Raw genomic sequence first — 15,646 nt, 5'->3', positions numbered from 1 at the left:
CTGTGCACACTCAAGGCAAGGAAAATTAAACTTCATTTTAAGGAAAAGGTGTCACAATGTGTGGATTCATGTGTTCATATGTATTCTGAGAAGCTATTCTTTGAAGCTATAGCACTAACTTGTTTGGCCTGCTAATTTTTGCATTTGTCAGTACAACTTACATATATCACTTTTAATCAAGATTTTCCTTTGAAAGTTTTTGAGAGGCTGGCTGGGATGTAGCTCTGTGGTAGAGTGCCAAACTAACACGAACAAAACCTTGGGTCTGATCCCCTGCTCCACTAAAATACAAATAGACACACACTTCCATGGCTGCATGATTTTCTATTTATCTCATCTCCTTTACATTTCATTTGGACTTCTGTGAGGAAGATTTAAAATCTCTCCCATTCAGTCATTTACATTTTGTGAATCTCCCCAAGACTACTCTCAAATTTTTGTTGTTGTCATTAGTGGAGCTTGAACTGAGGCCTAGTCCTTGAGCTATTTTGCTCAAGGCTAGTGCTCTACTTCTTTGAGGCACAGCACCACTTCTTGGTTTCGAGTGGTTAATTGGAGATGAGTCTCACTAGTACTTTTGTGCCCAGGCTGGCTTTGAACCTTGATCCTCAGATCTCAGCCTCATGAGTAGCTAGGATTGGAAGCATGAGCCACCAGCTCCCGACTAACTAACCTCCCTTCTGACACCAACTACCAGATAGAATCCTCAAGGTTTATTAATTTCCTGGAAGGATAACCAAAAGGCAGCAAAATAGTTGTTGCTATGTTTATTTCAGTTAAAGGATACTGATGAAAGAAGCACATGCCCAGTCGTGTGTACCTTGAACTATCAGCAACACCGACACACATCTTTCTGCAGTGTCAGAACTTGAGTAAAATTCACAGAGTACATCAGTTTCTACAGCTTTAATTTACCAAGTGCTTTTGACTTCACTTGGTACTCATGACCATTGACAAATAGGTTATTGTTTTTAGTTCTAGTTAATTATCAGTGGTAATTCTGACCACATAATACTTCACATAATACTATTTAGGTGACAATGATTAAGAAAAGGTTATGGAGTTCAGGGGGGCCTTAAAGGCAAGGAAGCTGACAGTTGCAAACTAACTGCCAGAAGTTAGGTAAGATTAACCTAGCACAGGCATCCATGTAAATACCCATGTTTTTCTGATTTAGTTTGTCAGGTTCATAGCAGTATTATTTTGTTTGCATGAATAAATGATCAGTCTACTTCATAGTTTATGCTAAACTATGCTTTCCTTATGGCTGGTTACTTGCTCTACAGGTATGCAGATAGACATATACATATATCTAACTTTGGGACTTCATCTGCTTCTCTTTATGTATATGAAAATGAAACATGATATTTCTGATTAGGCCTGTACCACTGGGTTCATTCTGGCCTTTACCCTATGTACTTGTGACCCCTTTTTTTGTAACCTGTCTCCATTGTCCAGGGTTGCTTTCCTTGTTTCTTGTTCTCTAGTTGTAGTACAGGTGTAGACTAGTTTCCAGTTTACTGACCTGGACCCTTGTGGAAAACAAATCTTCTAACTAGAATACATTATTACTGTTTCTTTTATCTTTACCCTGACAGTAGCTAAAGGCGTTTCTCAGATCAGTTCTTTGCCCTTACCACTTTAGCAAGATTACATTAGGCATTTTTATCATTATTGTATTTATTTGCTGTTTTAGATTTTTGTTTTAAAATTCTTATCAAATTATTTTGTGGGGAGGGGGATTTGTGGGATTTGAACTCTGGGCCTGGGTGTTGTGTGTCCCTGACCTCTTCAGCTCAATGCTAGCACTCTTACCACTTTGAGCTACAGCGCCACTTTACAGACTTGTGTTCATGCCTGGGCTGGCTTTGAACTGTGATCCTCAGATCTCAGCCTCCTGAGTAGGATTACAAGCATGAGCCACTGGTGCCCAGCTTAATTTTTAAAGTAAGTTGTAAAATTTATTAAAAAGAAACTAGTTTCTGTTAATAATCTATGAATGTGTAGTTTAGTATGTACATATACACACATATATAAACTATTAGAAGCAGTTAAACTGTTGGATATGTTTTTTCCCTCCCCCTAAGTTTCTCTCACTCCACATCCTTGTTAGCATTTATAATTTTAAGGTTTTTTTTCTTTTCATAAACGATTCTAATTGAGGTGGTGTCATACTTCAGTATGGATTTTCTTTTCCTTAGTGATTAATGATGTTGAGTACCTTTATGTGTTTGCCAGCCATGTATCTCTAGGATACAGTATCTGTTCAAAACTTTTGCCTGTTTCTTAAGTGGTATGTTTGTTTCCTTTGTATTGAGCCTTTTTTTTTTCATATCAGTTATGGGGCTTGAACTCAGGGCCTGATCGCTGTCCCTGAGCTTTTTTCACTCAAAGTTAGAGCTTTACTACTTCAAGCCACAGCACCCCTTCCAGTTTTCTGGTGATTAATTGGAGAGAAAAGTCTCCTGGACTTCATGGATTTTTTTCTGTCCAGGCTGGCTTTAAACCATGATCCTCAGATCCTCCTGAGTACCTAGGTTTACAGGTGTGAGCCAATAGTGCCCAGCTTGCTTGAGCTTTGATAGTTCTTTGTATATATTTTTAAACAAATCCTTTATCAAGATGTGTCAAGCCTGTGTAACAGTTTTGTCCACAGAACCCATTGTCTAGTCTCACAATCTCCAACTATTCAGTGGGCATCAGCCTGTGACTAAAACCATTCAGTGAGCATCAACTGCCTTTGATCTAAGAGCTCTGACCATCTACCCTTTCTCTGACATTTGGTAGCTAGAATGAAAACATCTGTCTGTCTGTATCCATCCATCCATCCATCCATCCATCTATATCTCTTGCAGTGCTAGGGACTTCACTCTGGCTTGGGAAATTCTATACCACTTGAGCCCACAAATGTAGCCACAAATTTATTCGTTAAATATTTTTCAGATAAGGTCTTGTGATTTTGCCTGGTCAAGCCTTGCACAATAATCCTCCTACCCATATTTTCTGTCACTGGGATTATAGGCATTTGCCAACATGCCCTGCTTGTTTGATGAAGTAGAGGTCACATAGCTTTTTTTTGGAGCTGGAGCATCCTGGGCTGCCCTTGAACCTCAGCCCTCCTTGTCTCTGGAGTGTCTGTTGCTTCAAGTGTGCAGCATTTTGCCATTAAGATGTATGCTTGTTTTAGCATCACTAAATGTTTGCTGACTTGATAAGACTTGCCAGATAGTGTCTCTGATCTTTCGGCTGCATCCTTGTCCTCTGCAATGTCAGGTAGCCTGCAGCTTCTGTTCTCAGACTCTCTTGTACTACTGATACACTGTTGGTGAATGGAATTAATGGGAAAGACCTAGCCAGTCATTTCTGAACACTGAGCTTTCTGAGCGAACTCATGGATCCAGGGAACCAATGGTAGAAATGTCAGATATGGAGCAGAGACTGAAACCCAGGTGCGGTTATTACAACTTACATCATCCATCCACTTCCTGTGATGGCTGTAAGGATGGTGAGTGTAGTATACACTGAGACTTTTGTAGTTCAGAAACCCACTGGGCTAGAATCAAAACAAGACCTAGATTTACTCTAAGATATGTCCAAACCAACTAATTCTCTAACTGTGGTCTTACAGTTGGACTTGAGTTGTATTCTAAAATCTGCAGGACTGGAGTTTTCTTCAGTCACCACAGCAAAGCCATGGCCCCGACCTCTCTTTTATAGCCTGTCCACATTCGCAGAGCTTTCCATCTTCTGAGTTAGCAACTGTTTCTCCTGCTGCCATCCTGCTTGCTCTGTCTCTCAACTTCCAACCTTTATTTATATTGGGGTCCAATCAGACAGTCCAAGGATATGTCCCTCTTCAAGACAAGCAAGTGCCGGACTCCATTCTGTCAGTAACCCTAACACCCTTTTGCCAAGTGGAGCAGACCAGAAACAGGGGTTCTAGGGACTGCAATGCAAACATCTTTGTGTGGAGAGAGAGTGGATCATAAATCTGTCTCCCATCTCCCACCATTTCTCTCTCTCTCTCTCTCTCTCCCTTTCTCTCCCCCTCTCTCCTTTCCTTTCCCCTCCCCTCCTCCTCCTCCTCCTCCTCCTCCTCCTCCTCCTCCTCCTCCTCCTCCTCCTCCTCCTCCTCCTCTTCTTCTTCTTTAATTAATTGGAAGAATCTCCCAGATTTTCCTGCCAGGCTGGTTTCTGTGATCCTCAGATATCAGCCTCCAGAGAAGCTTGGATTATAGGCATGACCTACCAGCAGCCAGAACCATTTCCCCTTTTTACAAAGCTGTTTTAGCTGAGCTCTGGTGTCTCACGCCTGTAATCCTAGCTATTCAGGAGGCTGAGATCTGAGGATAGAGGTTCAAAGCCAGCCTGGGTAGAAAATCCCCCTGAGACACTTACCTCCAATTAACAACTCAAAAACCAGAAGTAGCATTGTGGCTCCGAGCGGTAGAGTGCTAGCCTTGAACAAAAGAGCTCAGGGACAAGTTCAAGCCCTTTGACTGAACAAAAAAGCAGTTTTAGCTAGGCACTGGTGGCTTACACCTGAAAATCCTACCTACTGAGGATCCAGATGGTGCCACCTGGGAGGTCAATCTAGACCAAAAACTGCTAGATTCCACCTCCAAAACAACAGGCAAAAAGTAGGTCTGGAGCTCTGGTTCAAGTGAAAGCAATAGTGAAGCAAACAGCAGGACAAATTCAGGGAGCCAGCTAAAACTCAGTGCTTTACACTTGAGTACAAGGGCCTGGATTCCAACCTTAGTGTCACCACAAAAAGAAAAGAAGGAAACAAAGGTATTTAAAAGAAGATGAGTGTTGAACCAGGAATTATTCTTACTACTGTTTAAGCTGCTGTTGCTGTTGTTTAATACCAAGAGCTAATAAGCTTCCTTACCTTCTGGCAGGTAGCTACAGCTGTGGGGTTGCCTCAGGGAGGACTTATAACAGGGTGCCACACTAATATTTTTCAAGTCCGTGGGAGAACAGAACCAATTTTCAACATCAAGTATCACCAAAAACAAAACAAAAAACAGATGTTTTGTTTTTCTGTACGTCAAGGCTCGTAGCTAGGCTGGGAAGAGAGAGACTAGAGAATGAAAGGCTGCAGGGTTCCAAGATCACAGAAGACAATTTTGTGGATGACAGTACTGTATGGCCCACAAAACCTAGAGAGACACTAGTTAGTAAGCTGTATTCAGGCAGATGGGACCTTGGGGCCCAGCAAAAACTCCTCATGTTCTCAGAAGAGGCTAGAGATGGGAGGCTCCAGTTGTAAGAAGCACTTGAGCACGCAGGAAGGAAGCACCGGGATGCCAAGGAAAGATGATCTGAAAAGGACATTCATGCTATCCCAGGCTGGGGCATATCCACAGGCCTGTCCTTGGGCCCCGAGCCCAGAGCAAGGCTGGTGGGAATTCTGGAAAATGCTAAGACTTGGGTAGATTTCCAAAATAAAGCTATATAATAACCCCAAATTCAATAGGCTCAGATCTGAGGATTACTGGTTGAAGCCAGCTCAGGGAGGAAAGTCTGAGAATATTAACCACCAGAAAACCAGAAGTGGCACTGTGGCTCAAGGGGTAGAGTGGTAGCCTTGAGCTGAAGAGCTCAGGGAGAATGCCAGGCCCAGAGTTCAAGTTCCATGACCAAACAAAAAACAAAAACAGAAGTGGATCTGTGATTCAAGTAGTAGAGCCCCAGCCTTGGGCAAAAATGCATGCAGGCCCTGAGTTCCAGCTCCACCACTGATAATACACATCTCTTTATGGAAAGCGGTTGATAATTATCTCTTAATTCTATGATTAATGAAACTTACAGATCTGCATCTGAAGAACCTGATTCCAAATGAATGAGTGAACAGTTGTAGACTGGAAGATTTAGTGAGAGAGAATTTAAACTTAAACTTTACTCCTCTGAAGTATATTGTAACTTGATGACATTTTTTACAAACAATTTATTTGCCCTTATAATAAATTCTCTGGAATTGTTTCTTGACAGGTAACGAGAGTATTTTAAACAAATAGCCTGAAATAACATTGCTTAATTTGCAATACTGTCTTCCAAAATGAAATAGTGTTTTTTGTTTTTCTTTTTTTGTGGGTCATGGGGCTTGAACTCAGCCTGGGTGCTGTCCTAGAGCTTTTCAGCTCAAGGCTACTGCCCTACCCTTGAGCCAAGCCCCACTTCCCATTTTCTAGAGGTTAATTGGAGATAAGAGTCTTAAATCCTTTTGTGCCCGGGCTGGTTTTGAACCTTGATCCTCAGATCTCAGCCTCCTGAATACAGGTGTGAGCCACCAAACCCGGCTGTTTTTTGGTTTTTTAAATGTTACTTCTATAATATTCTGAGGGAAATGAAACCATCTTCCTTACCACGGGCAGATGAAGGAAGCTGGTGGGAGCCAAGGGTTGGCAGGGACTTTGGAATGACATGCTTGGTGCCATTTGATACACAGATAGTAAAGAAGCTTTTATAAAACCACAAACTCCTTTCTAGCACAGATGGTTTCTTTTTCCTATTGTCAGAAATTATTGTAGCTGGGCACTGGTGGCAGACACTAGCAACTGGTGGGTTATCCTAGCAACTCATGAGGCTGAGATTTGAGGATTATCATTGAAAGTCAGCGGGGACAAGAAAGTCCATGAGACTTCTTCAGTAATAAACACCAAAAAGCTGGAGTGGAGCTGTGTGTAGCTCCATGGTAGAGTATAGCCTTGAGCACAAAAGGTCTGTAACAGCACCCAGGCCATGAGTGTAAGCCCAGGACCAGCACACAAAAGAGAGAAAGCAAATACTTTCTTTTGGATCATTTATAAATAAGAAAGTTCTTGGCACCTGGACAGAGCTTCATAGTCTTTTCAAGTTGAATGAATCACAGTAGTGATTGTCTGGCCCCTGGAACCTGCTGGCATGTGCACTTGAGTCAGCAGAGGTTGTGGCGCCAACCCTCCTGAGGGCTTTTCATTGTATGTTGCCCCTGAGAGCTTGGAGCAGAAAGGAAATAGGGTTAGAGCTTGAGACCCAGAGGTGTTGTGCATTTGCTTACTGTGTAATGTCAATCACAATCAGTTTACACGCTGGTGTTGGGGTTGACCCAAATTCATAACATGACGCGAAGTATACTCTCTAGCTGTTCAGAATCACTGTTTATCCAGGAAACAGTTATGGAATTGTGGCAGTATTCCCCTCTAAGAGAAAAAAGAAATAGGAATATACTTACTCGTTTTATTCTTCACACTGATGTTTAATTTATACCAGTTTTTCCTAGATTATAATTTTTAAGCATGACTACTAGGCAAATTCAGTAGAATTGTGTGTTCCAATCAATCCAAATTATATCCTTATCAATCTACCTTTATAACCCAAGGCTGGCTTGTAACTCAGGCACTTAGCAAACATCTTAAAAAACAGGACAAAATGAATGGAAATTCTCGCAGAGATAGGTGATGTGAGTTACTTGTGGGAATTGAAGGCATTATCCATTAGCTTCTCTGCGCATTCACTAAGATGATGTGAGGAATAAATTTAAAAATAATGACAATGCATTAAAATTTTGTATAAATGTTTGAAATTATGAACTTAAAAAGGAAAGAAATATCAAGATCATGAGTTTAATAACCTAGGAAGAGTCCATGTTAAAAAAAATTGTGAGCCAAATGTAAATGACTCATATTCAGAAGGCTGAAATCTAAGTATCATGGTTTGAAGTCAGATCAGGTAGAAAATTCGTCAGACTCTTATTTCCAGATAACCAGCTGGAAACCAGAAATGGAGCTGTGGTTCAATTGGTAGAATGTCACCTTTGAGTAAGAAAGCTAAAAGACAGAGCCCTTGCCCTAAGTCCAAGCCCTAGCTGTAGGGCAAAAAAATTATTTTAAAAGTGTGTGTGTACAAATCAGAGAAAGGCTGGATCAGTGGGAATGCATTAAACTGCAGAGCTTTTGTATGGCAAAGGACATAGCTAGTAAACTAATCAGGAAGGCTACACAGTGGGAGAAGATCTTCACCAACCATACAACGGACAAAGGCCTCATATCTAAAATATATCAATAGCTCAAAAAATTGAATCAATCCAAAACTAATCTCCAAAGTAACAACCATCCCATTAAAAGATGAGCCAAAGACTTAAAGAGAGTCTTCTCTGAAGAAGAAATAAAAATGGCGTATAGCCACATGAAGAAATGCTCAACATCTCTGGTCATAAAAGAAATGCAAATCAAAACAACTCTAAGGTTCCACTTCACTCCAGTTAGAATGGCCAGGATCAAGAAAACTAATAACAAATGCTGGAGGGGATGTGGCCAGGAGGGATCACTACTACACTGTTGGTGGGAGTGTAAACTCGTTCAACCACTATGGAAAGCAGTATGGCAGTTCCTCAAAAGACTAAACATAGAGCTCCCCTATGACCCAGCAATTCCACTACTTGGCATTTACCCAATTATCCAGAAACAAGGACACACTAAATCCACCAGCACAACAATGTTAATTGCAGCACTATTTACCATAGCAAAGATATGGAACCAACCTAGATGTCCCTCAGTTGATGAGTGGATCAACAAGATGTGGTATTTGTACACAATGGAATTCTATGCTGCTGTCAGAAAGAATAGCATTGCCCCATTTGTAAGGAAATGTAAAGACTTAGGAAAAATCATATTAAGTGAAGTAAGCCAGGCTCAATGGTTTCCCTCATTTGTCATAATCAGTAGAAACCTTGGGCTCTCCTAGCAGAGATTTACAATAGAACAAAACCTACATACATAAGGCCATATAGGATGAGGCTAAATGAAAAGACCTCCAGGATATAAAAAACAAAAGCCATATAATGAGTGATTGTTGTCCTTAATGTACTATGTTATCTCTCATCTCTTTTGCTGTCCTTGGTTATCTCATATTGTTACAGTATATTGTATATATGCATATTTGGTTTTTTGAAATCAGATAGGGAAGGAGGGAAAACAATGAGGGGAGGGGGTAGGGGGAGGGAAATGGGGATGAAGACATGAGAAAGGTATCAATGTTTGTGAAGTAATGCACCTTCTATCTGGTGAATATAATGTAACACTTCTATTGATTATAATAAAAATTATATGAAAAAGTGTGTGTGAGTCCTAGGGCTTGAACTCAGGTCCTGGCTGCTATCCTTGAGCCTTTTGTTCAAGGATACTGCTCTACCACATGTTGAACCACAGCCCTATGTCTAACATTTTTTCTTTTTTTGGTGTTTTTAATTGGAGATAAGAATCTCACAGACTTTCCTGCCCAGACTGACTTCAAAACTGTGATGTGGACCAGGAGTTTAGCTTAGTGGTAGAGTTCTTGCCTAGCATGCACAAAGACCCAGGTTCTATTCCTTGGTACCACACACCTAGCAAAAAGCCAGAAATGGTGCTCTGGCTCAAGTGGTAGAGCTCTAGCCTAGAGAAAGCCCAAGGACAGTGCCTGGGCCCTGAGTTCAAGGCCCAGGACTGGCAAAGAAAACAACAACAACAACAACAAAACTGTGATGTTCAGGGGCCAGGAGTTTGGGCTAGTGATAACCACCAGAAAGAGCAGTGGCGCTGTGGCTCAAAGGGTAGAGCAATAGCCTTGAGCTGAAGAGTTCAGGAATAATGCCCAGGCCCAGAGTTTAAGCCCCACAACCGACCAATAACAAAAACAAAAAGACAAAAACTGCATAGGGCCTTACCTTCTGGAGGCTGAACAGTGTCTAATGGTCATCTTTCTGCAGCCCCCAAAGCCCGCATGAGGCTGGAAGCTAGCATGGAGGAGAAGAGGTGTGACTTCCAGCGTGTCTCCACCAGGAGTCAGATCTTGAGGGTGGAGCTCTGGAGGCATACACACCTCCCATTTGGCCCAGCCTTCCTGACACAGCTGCCTTAGGGATTTCTGTCTGAACCAAGGAGACATTCAGATTTTAATACTCAACAAACCTTAAACTCTACGAAGGAACTATATACCTTTTGGTATAGTCAACTATCCATTTGAAAAGTCAACAGAGAAAACAACATAGGAGAGAAAATTCCCCTAAGGTTCCCAAATATTATTCAGTAAAACACACTCACTGCTGAGGCTAAGAACTCCTGGGAGTAAGTAAATAAGCAAGCCCTTCAATGAATCCAGTAATTTCACTCCAACTTCTTTTTTTCTATGAAACAATGGCTTCATTACCAATCATAATACAGGGTATTATTGGTTTCTATTAAACAAAAAGGATATTTTATTATGCCTTCTTGGCGGTGGGATGGGGCCTTTTCATTTTACTGTTTTTCCAGAAGGAAGAAAACAAATGGCAATAAACACATGCATTTAAAAAGATGGGAGGTAGGGAGGTGGGGGGAGTTGCCAGTAATGAGGCTTACACTCAGGGCCTGGGCACTATCCCTTAACTATTTTGCTCAGGGCTAGCACTCTACCACTTGAGCCATAGCTCTGCTTTCAGCTTTTTACTGGTTTACTGGAACTATAACTCTCTGGGACTTTTCCTGCCTAGGGTGACTTAGAACTGGGATCTTCAGATCTCAGTCTCCTGAGAGATTACAGGCATGAGCCACCAGTGCCTAGATGCATATCTTCTGAAATTACACATTGTATTGTTTTTAATTATCAGCTTCAACACTGTGTATATTAATGAAGCTACACAACTTTCTACTTTTAAATTCAGCATTTTTGTTGTCACTTTGATTGATTATGGCCCAGGGACTGGATACAGTGAATTCCATACTTAGTGGAAATAAAATAATGACAAACATGTTTCTCTGTCTTCCTCCCTCCATCCCGAATAGCTATAATTACAGGATTTTGCTGACACATCCAGCCAAACATATTTCTTATCAAAAGCCAGAAGGAACAACTGCATAAGTGCATGATGCACTAGGAACAGTACATAAATCCATTAGGAAGGCGAGATGCATGTTATCAAGATTGGAAAAATGGGGGAGACAGCTTTAGATTTGCATGGAGAGGCAGCACCAGGCCTCATTACTATAAAAACCTGGCTAGAAAATTGATTTTTTCAGAGCCTGTCTGTGTGGAGGAGTGTATTAAACTATCTAGTCCCTTACCAATTGGCAGAGGCATGCCCAGTGGTGTGGAACAGTGGCCAGAAACTGTGATCCTGATTGTAATTTCTCATTGCACTTCCGTTCTGATTCCATTTTTATGGAACTCTACATCTGAGCTCAGCTGTGTGGCCTGCACATAAAGATTTCTTAGCCCAAACCAAACCTCCAAGACTGCTATGCACAACCCACCTGAAAAGTGGCTTCTGTGAACATGGTTCCCCAGAAGAAATTCATGTGGTAACTCCTGAAACCCATGAATGCTACTTTAGAGGAGTATTTCTAGGCTTTGCAGGTCAGGTTACATTCATCATGTTAAAATGGAGAGATGATTTGGATGAGTACAAAATGCCATCACATATGTCTTCAGAAGCAGGAGTCAGCTGGAAACTTTACAGGGGAAGGGGAAGGAAAGAGCGGTGGGGCTGTGAAAGAAAACAGGGTGATGTGGCCACTAGCCAATAACTGCTTGTAAGCACCAGAAGCTGACAGAGCAGGCAACTGTTTCTCCCTGATTCCTCTAGAGATGGTGCAGCCCTTCTGGTACCTTGATTGCACAGTGAAATGGCTTTCAGACTTTCGGCATGCAGAACTGTGAGACTATTTATATCTACTGTTTTAAGCCATAAAGGGGTTGGGGTGATTTGTTACTAATGATTTATATAATAGGGTACTTTTCTTTTGTCAGCCTATGATGGAATCTCAATTTGAGGCCTTTTCTATAGCATCCAGAACTCAATTTCTTGTTACATAATTCTATAAATGCAGGGCCCATTTATATATCTATACATATGTGTATATATATATATGAATATATGAATAGGGCTTAGCATTTTGTGTCAGGTACTTATCAAATAAGTACTTCTCAAATAACAGAGAAACTTAAATTTATTGACATATTAATTTTTATTATCTAGTTTTTAGAAGGGAATTTGGGTTTCATATGTAAAGAGCCAAATTCCATAATAACAAAGTAAATTAAAAGGAAAATTAAAAGCTTACAGATATATTCTATTGAAAATACCTTCTTTTGTTTTAAACAAAGGAATGTCATTTGGGGGCCCGGAGTTTAGTGGTAGAGTGCTTGCCTAGCATGCATGAAGACCTGGGTTTGATTCCTCGGTACCACACACATAGAAAAGCCAGAAGTGGTGCTGTGGCTCAAGTGGTAGAGCACTAACCTTGAGGAAAAAGACCAAGGACAGTGCTCAGGTTCTGAGTTCAAACCCCAAGACTGGTAACAACAACAAAAAAAGAATATCAATTTGGGGTCAGTAGCATAGCTACCTAATGGTAGAGTGCTTGCCTAGCTCCATGAAGCCGTAGGTTCAGTTCTTTGGTACCACATACACAGAAAAAGCCTGCAGTTGTGCTGTGACTCAAGCAGTAGAGTTGTAGTCTTGAGAAAGTTTAAGGACAGAGCCCAGACACTGAGTTCAAGACCCAGGAGTAACCAAACAAAAAACCTGGTATTCACTAATCTCTTCTGTTTGGTTTTCTAGTTGTTCCTTGATGTCCTTCTGTCTTCTTTCCTCATCACAGAAAGAATCACATTCAAACCAGGCACACACAATTACACCACCCATGCTTGTCTAGCTTCACCTCCAACTGCTCACAGAGCTTCAAGAGTCTCACAGTAAGCCTGAGATAGGGACCATCCCAAAGGCATCTTGCTCTTTTGTTTCCCTCCTCTCTTTTCATGATACTTTTTCTACCTTCTGTGCTGTTTTCTTTCATCTCTGCTTTCTCCTAAAAGATTTGATCAAATGCTACTTCTTGGAATCTTTACCACCTTGGCTAGGATTACAGGTATGAGCCACTGGCTCTAGGCTATGGAAATAGTATGTTAAATCTTTGCAGGTGGGGGCCATGGGGCTCAGGTTGCATCCTGCGGTGAGCATTGGTCCTGTGGTAAGAGGTAAATTCTGGGACAGCAAGAAATAGAGACTGATGAGGAAAGAGTATCTTTGGTTCTTGGAGTGATAGTGAGTTGGACTCAATAACCAGCCATAAAGAAGCTGAGATGGTTTTAGGAAGGGAATGGAGCAGCTTGTGGCCAACTGAAGTCAGAGACAGCAGTCCTCCCTGTGTATAAAGCATGCAACCAGCAGCAGAATCAAAGATAGGCAGTGCTGAACACAACAGGTCCTGGAGAAATGATTGAAATTTCTGATGCCAAGAGGATACACCTTGTTAGTAGCGGTAAGAATGACTTGGGATGAGAATATGTAGAGCCATTTTTAGACATAGGAGAAGGGATGTCAAGAGTGATAAATTTCCTGCTAATTTATTTAGATAACCAACATTTTCAGGTTGCCAATTTGGTAACTAATATTTTTAGTTTTAGTTTGGGTCTGTCATAGGGCTTGAACTCAAGGCTCGGGGGCTGTCCCCAAGCTCTTTTGGTGAAGGCTAGTACTCTTACCATTTTTAGCCACAGATCCACTTCTAGTTTCTGTTGGTTAATTGGAGATTAGAGTCATACAGACTTTCCTGCCCAGGCTGTCTTTGAACCATAATCCTCAAATCTCAGCCTCCTGAGTAGCTAGGATTACAGGCCACCAGTGGTTAGCTGGATTGTTTTTTTGATTGAAATGATTGGCAGAAAGAGCCATGGGTTTGTAAATGAACATAATTGGGTTGGTAAGTACAAAGCTAAGAGAGAAAAGAGTGAAGAAAGTTAATTCGAAAGGTAATATCTTCCTGAACAAAGGAAATTTATTGAGAAGATTTTGTGCACGTGCATTCAACAAGATTGGTCACTGCAAATACAAGTGGGCATATTTCAACACAGGCACAGTTCCAGATGTTTTCATACATTGCATGTTTAAAAATGGCAGATGGGAATGTCCCTAGGGCAGGAAGAACTTAGTATAATAATGAGATTCTAATGAGCAAGCATCACTCTAGGTTCTCTGGTAAAGGAATTGTTTGATTTTGACTGGTTTCAAAATCTTCCTTGTTTTCTCTTCCTTGTCTTCTCTTAAGGCTCCCTTAGAAAAACAATATGAAAGCAGCCAGCAGCAAAATCTTGCCAGCCTGGGTGCTTAATAACTCTGTAAGTTCCTACATAGCAGTTAACAGGCTTAGCTTTCCCATCCTCTTCCCATGAACAGGCAGTCAAATGATTCTCTGTGGACTCTTCCTTTTTTTCTGCTCGTTGTAAGAACAATACCCATTTAGTGGCTATGTGATGAAAGTGGAGTCAAAAACAACATGAACAAAGCTGATCTATGCAAGTTCTAGCTGCTAGTTCTGAATTTGGTCTCTCGGCCCATTTGGGCCAGGAGTTTGGCCTAGTGGTAGAGTGCATGCACGAAGGCCCGGGTTTGATTCCTCGGTACCACATACATAGAAAAAAGCCAGGAGTAGTGCTGAGGCTCAAGTGGTAGAGCACTAGCCTTGAGAAAGTCCAGGGACAGTGCTCAGGCGCTGAGCTCAAGCCCAGGACTGGCAAATATATAGATAGCCCGTGTGGTGGCTCATGCTTGTAATCCTAGCTGCTCAGGAGGCTCAGATCTGAGGATCAAGGTTCAAAGCCAGCCCAGGCACAAAAGAACTTGAGACTCTTATTTCCAATTATCTCCTAGAAAATGGGAAGTGAAGCTTAGCGCAAGGGTAAAGTGGTAGCCTTGAGCTGAAGAGGTCAGGGACAGCGCCAAGGCTGAGTTCAAACCCCATGACCCACAAAAAAAAAAAAAAAAAAAAAAAAAGAAAAAGAAAAGTTATTTATTTTTAGTCTCTTTGTTTTGGCAATATATTTCTTATTCTAGCTGATGCAGATATTGATCATTATTATCACAAACTCCTTACATATGTGATATTTCTCTAGATATAAAGTGGGAACTATGGAAGAAATAGACACAGCCAGGAATCAATGACTAAAGGGTGCTCAGGAGATTGATATCTGAGGATGGTGGTTTGAAATTCCACAATACTCGTATCTCCAATTAACTATCAAAAGCTAGACATGGAAGCTGTGGCTCAAGTGGTAGAGCATAAGCTTTGAGCAAAACAAAACTAAAACCCCAAAAACTAAGGCACAGTATCCGAGCCAAATGCTACTTCTGGCAAAAAAGAAAACAAGACAAAAGAAATAGATGCAGATATTGCAGATTGCATAAACTTTGGAAGCATTGATAAGGATGACTTTTGTAGGCAGGGAGTTTGGTCTAGTGGTAGAGTGCTTGCCTATAATGCACAAGGACTCAGGTTCTATTCCTTAGTACCACATATATAGGAAAAGCTGGAAATGGTATTGTGGCACAAGTGGTAGAGCTTTAGCCTTGAGAAAGCTCAAGGATAATGCTCAGGCCCTGAGTTCAAACCCTAGAACTGGCAAAAAAAAAATAAAATAAATGATTGTTTTTTACAATTACCTACAAAAAGATGTGTTTAATCATTAGCCCCTAAAGAAGGTAAATGACAAGTGCCAGGCCATTAAAATGTTGACTTTTCCTTACTGCTTTTCATAAGTTATTATAAGAGTAAGCCTAGGCAGAATGTGGACAAAGTTGAAAGAATATCTGGAAGAGAAAAGACCCCGTGTAATTGCAGAAAAACCCAACTTCTCTGAATCCCCA

Source organism: Megascapheus bottae, chromosome 1, assembly GCF_031878675.1.
Source record: "Megascapheus bottae isolate mThoBot1 chromosome 1, mThoBot2.hap1, whole genome shotgun sequence".
In the NCBI taxonomy this organism is placed as follows: Eukaryota; Metazoa; Chordata; class Mammalia; order Rodentia; family Geomyidae; genus Megascapheus; species Megascapheus bottae.
This window is presented reverse-complemented; position numbering follows the sequence as displayed.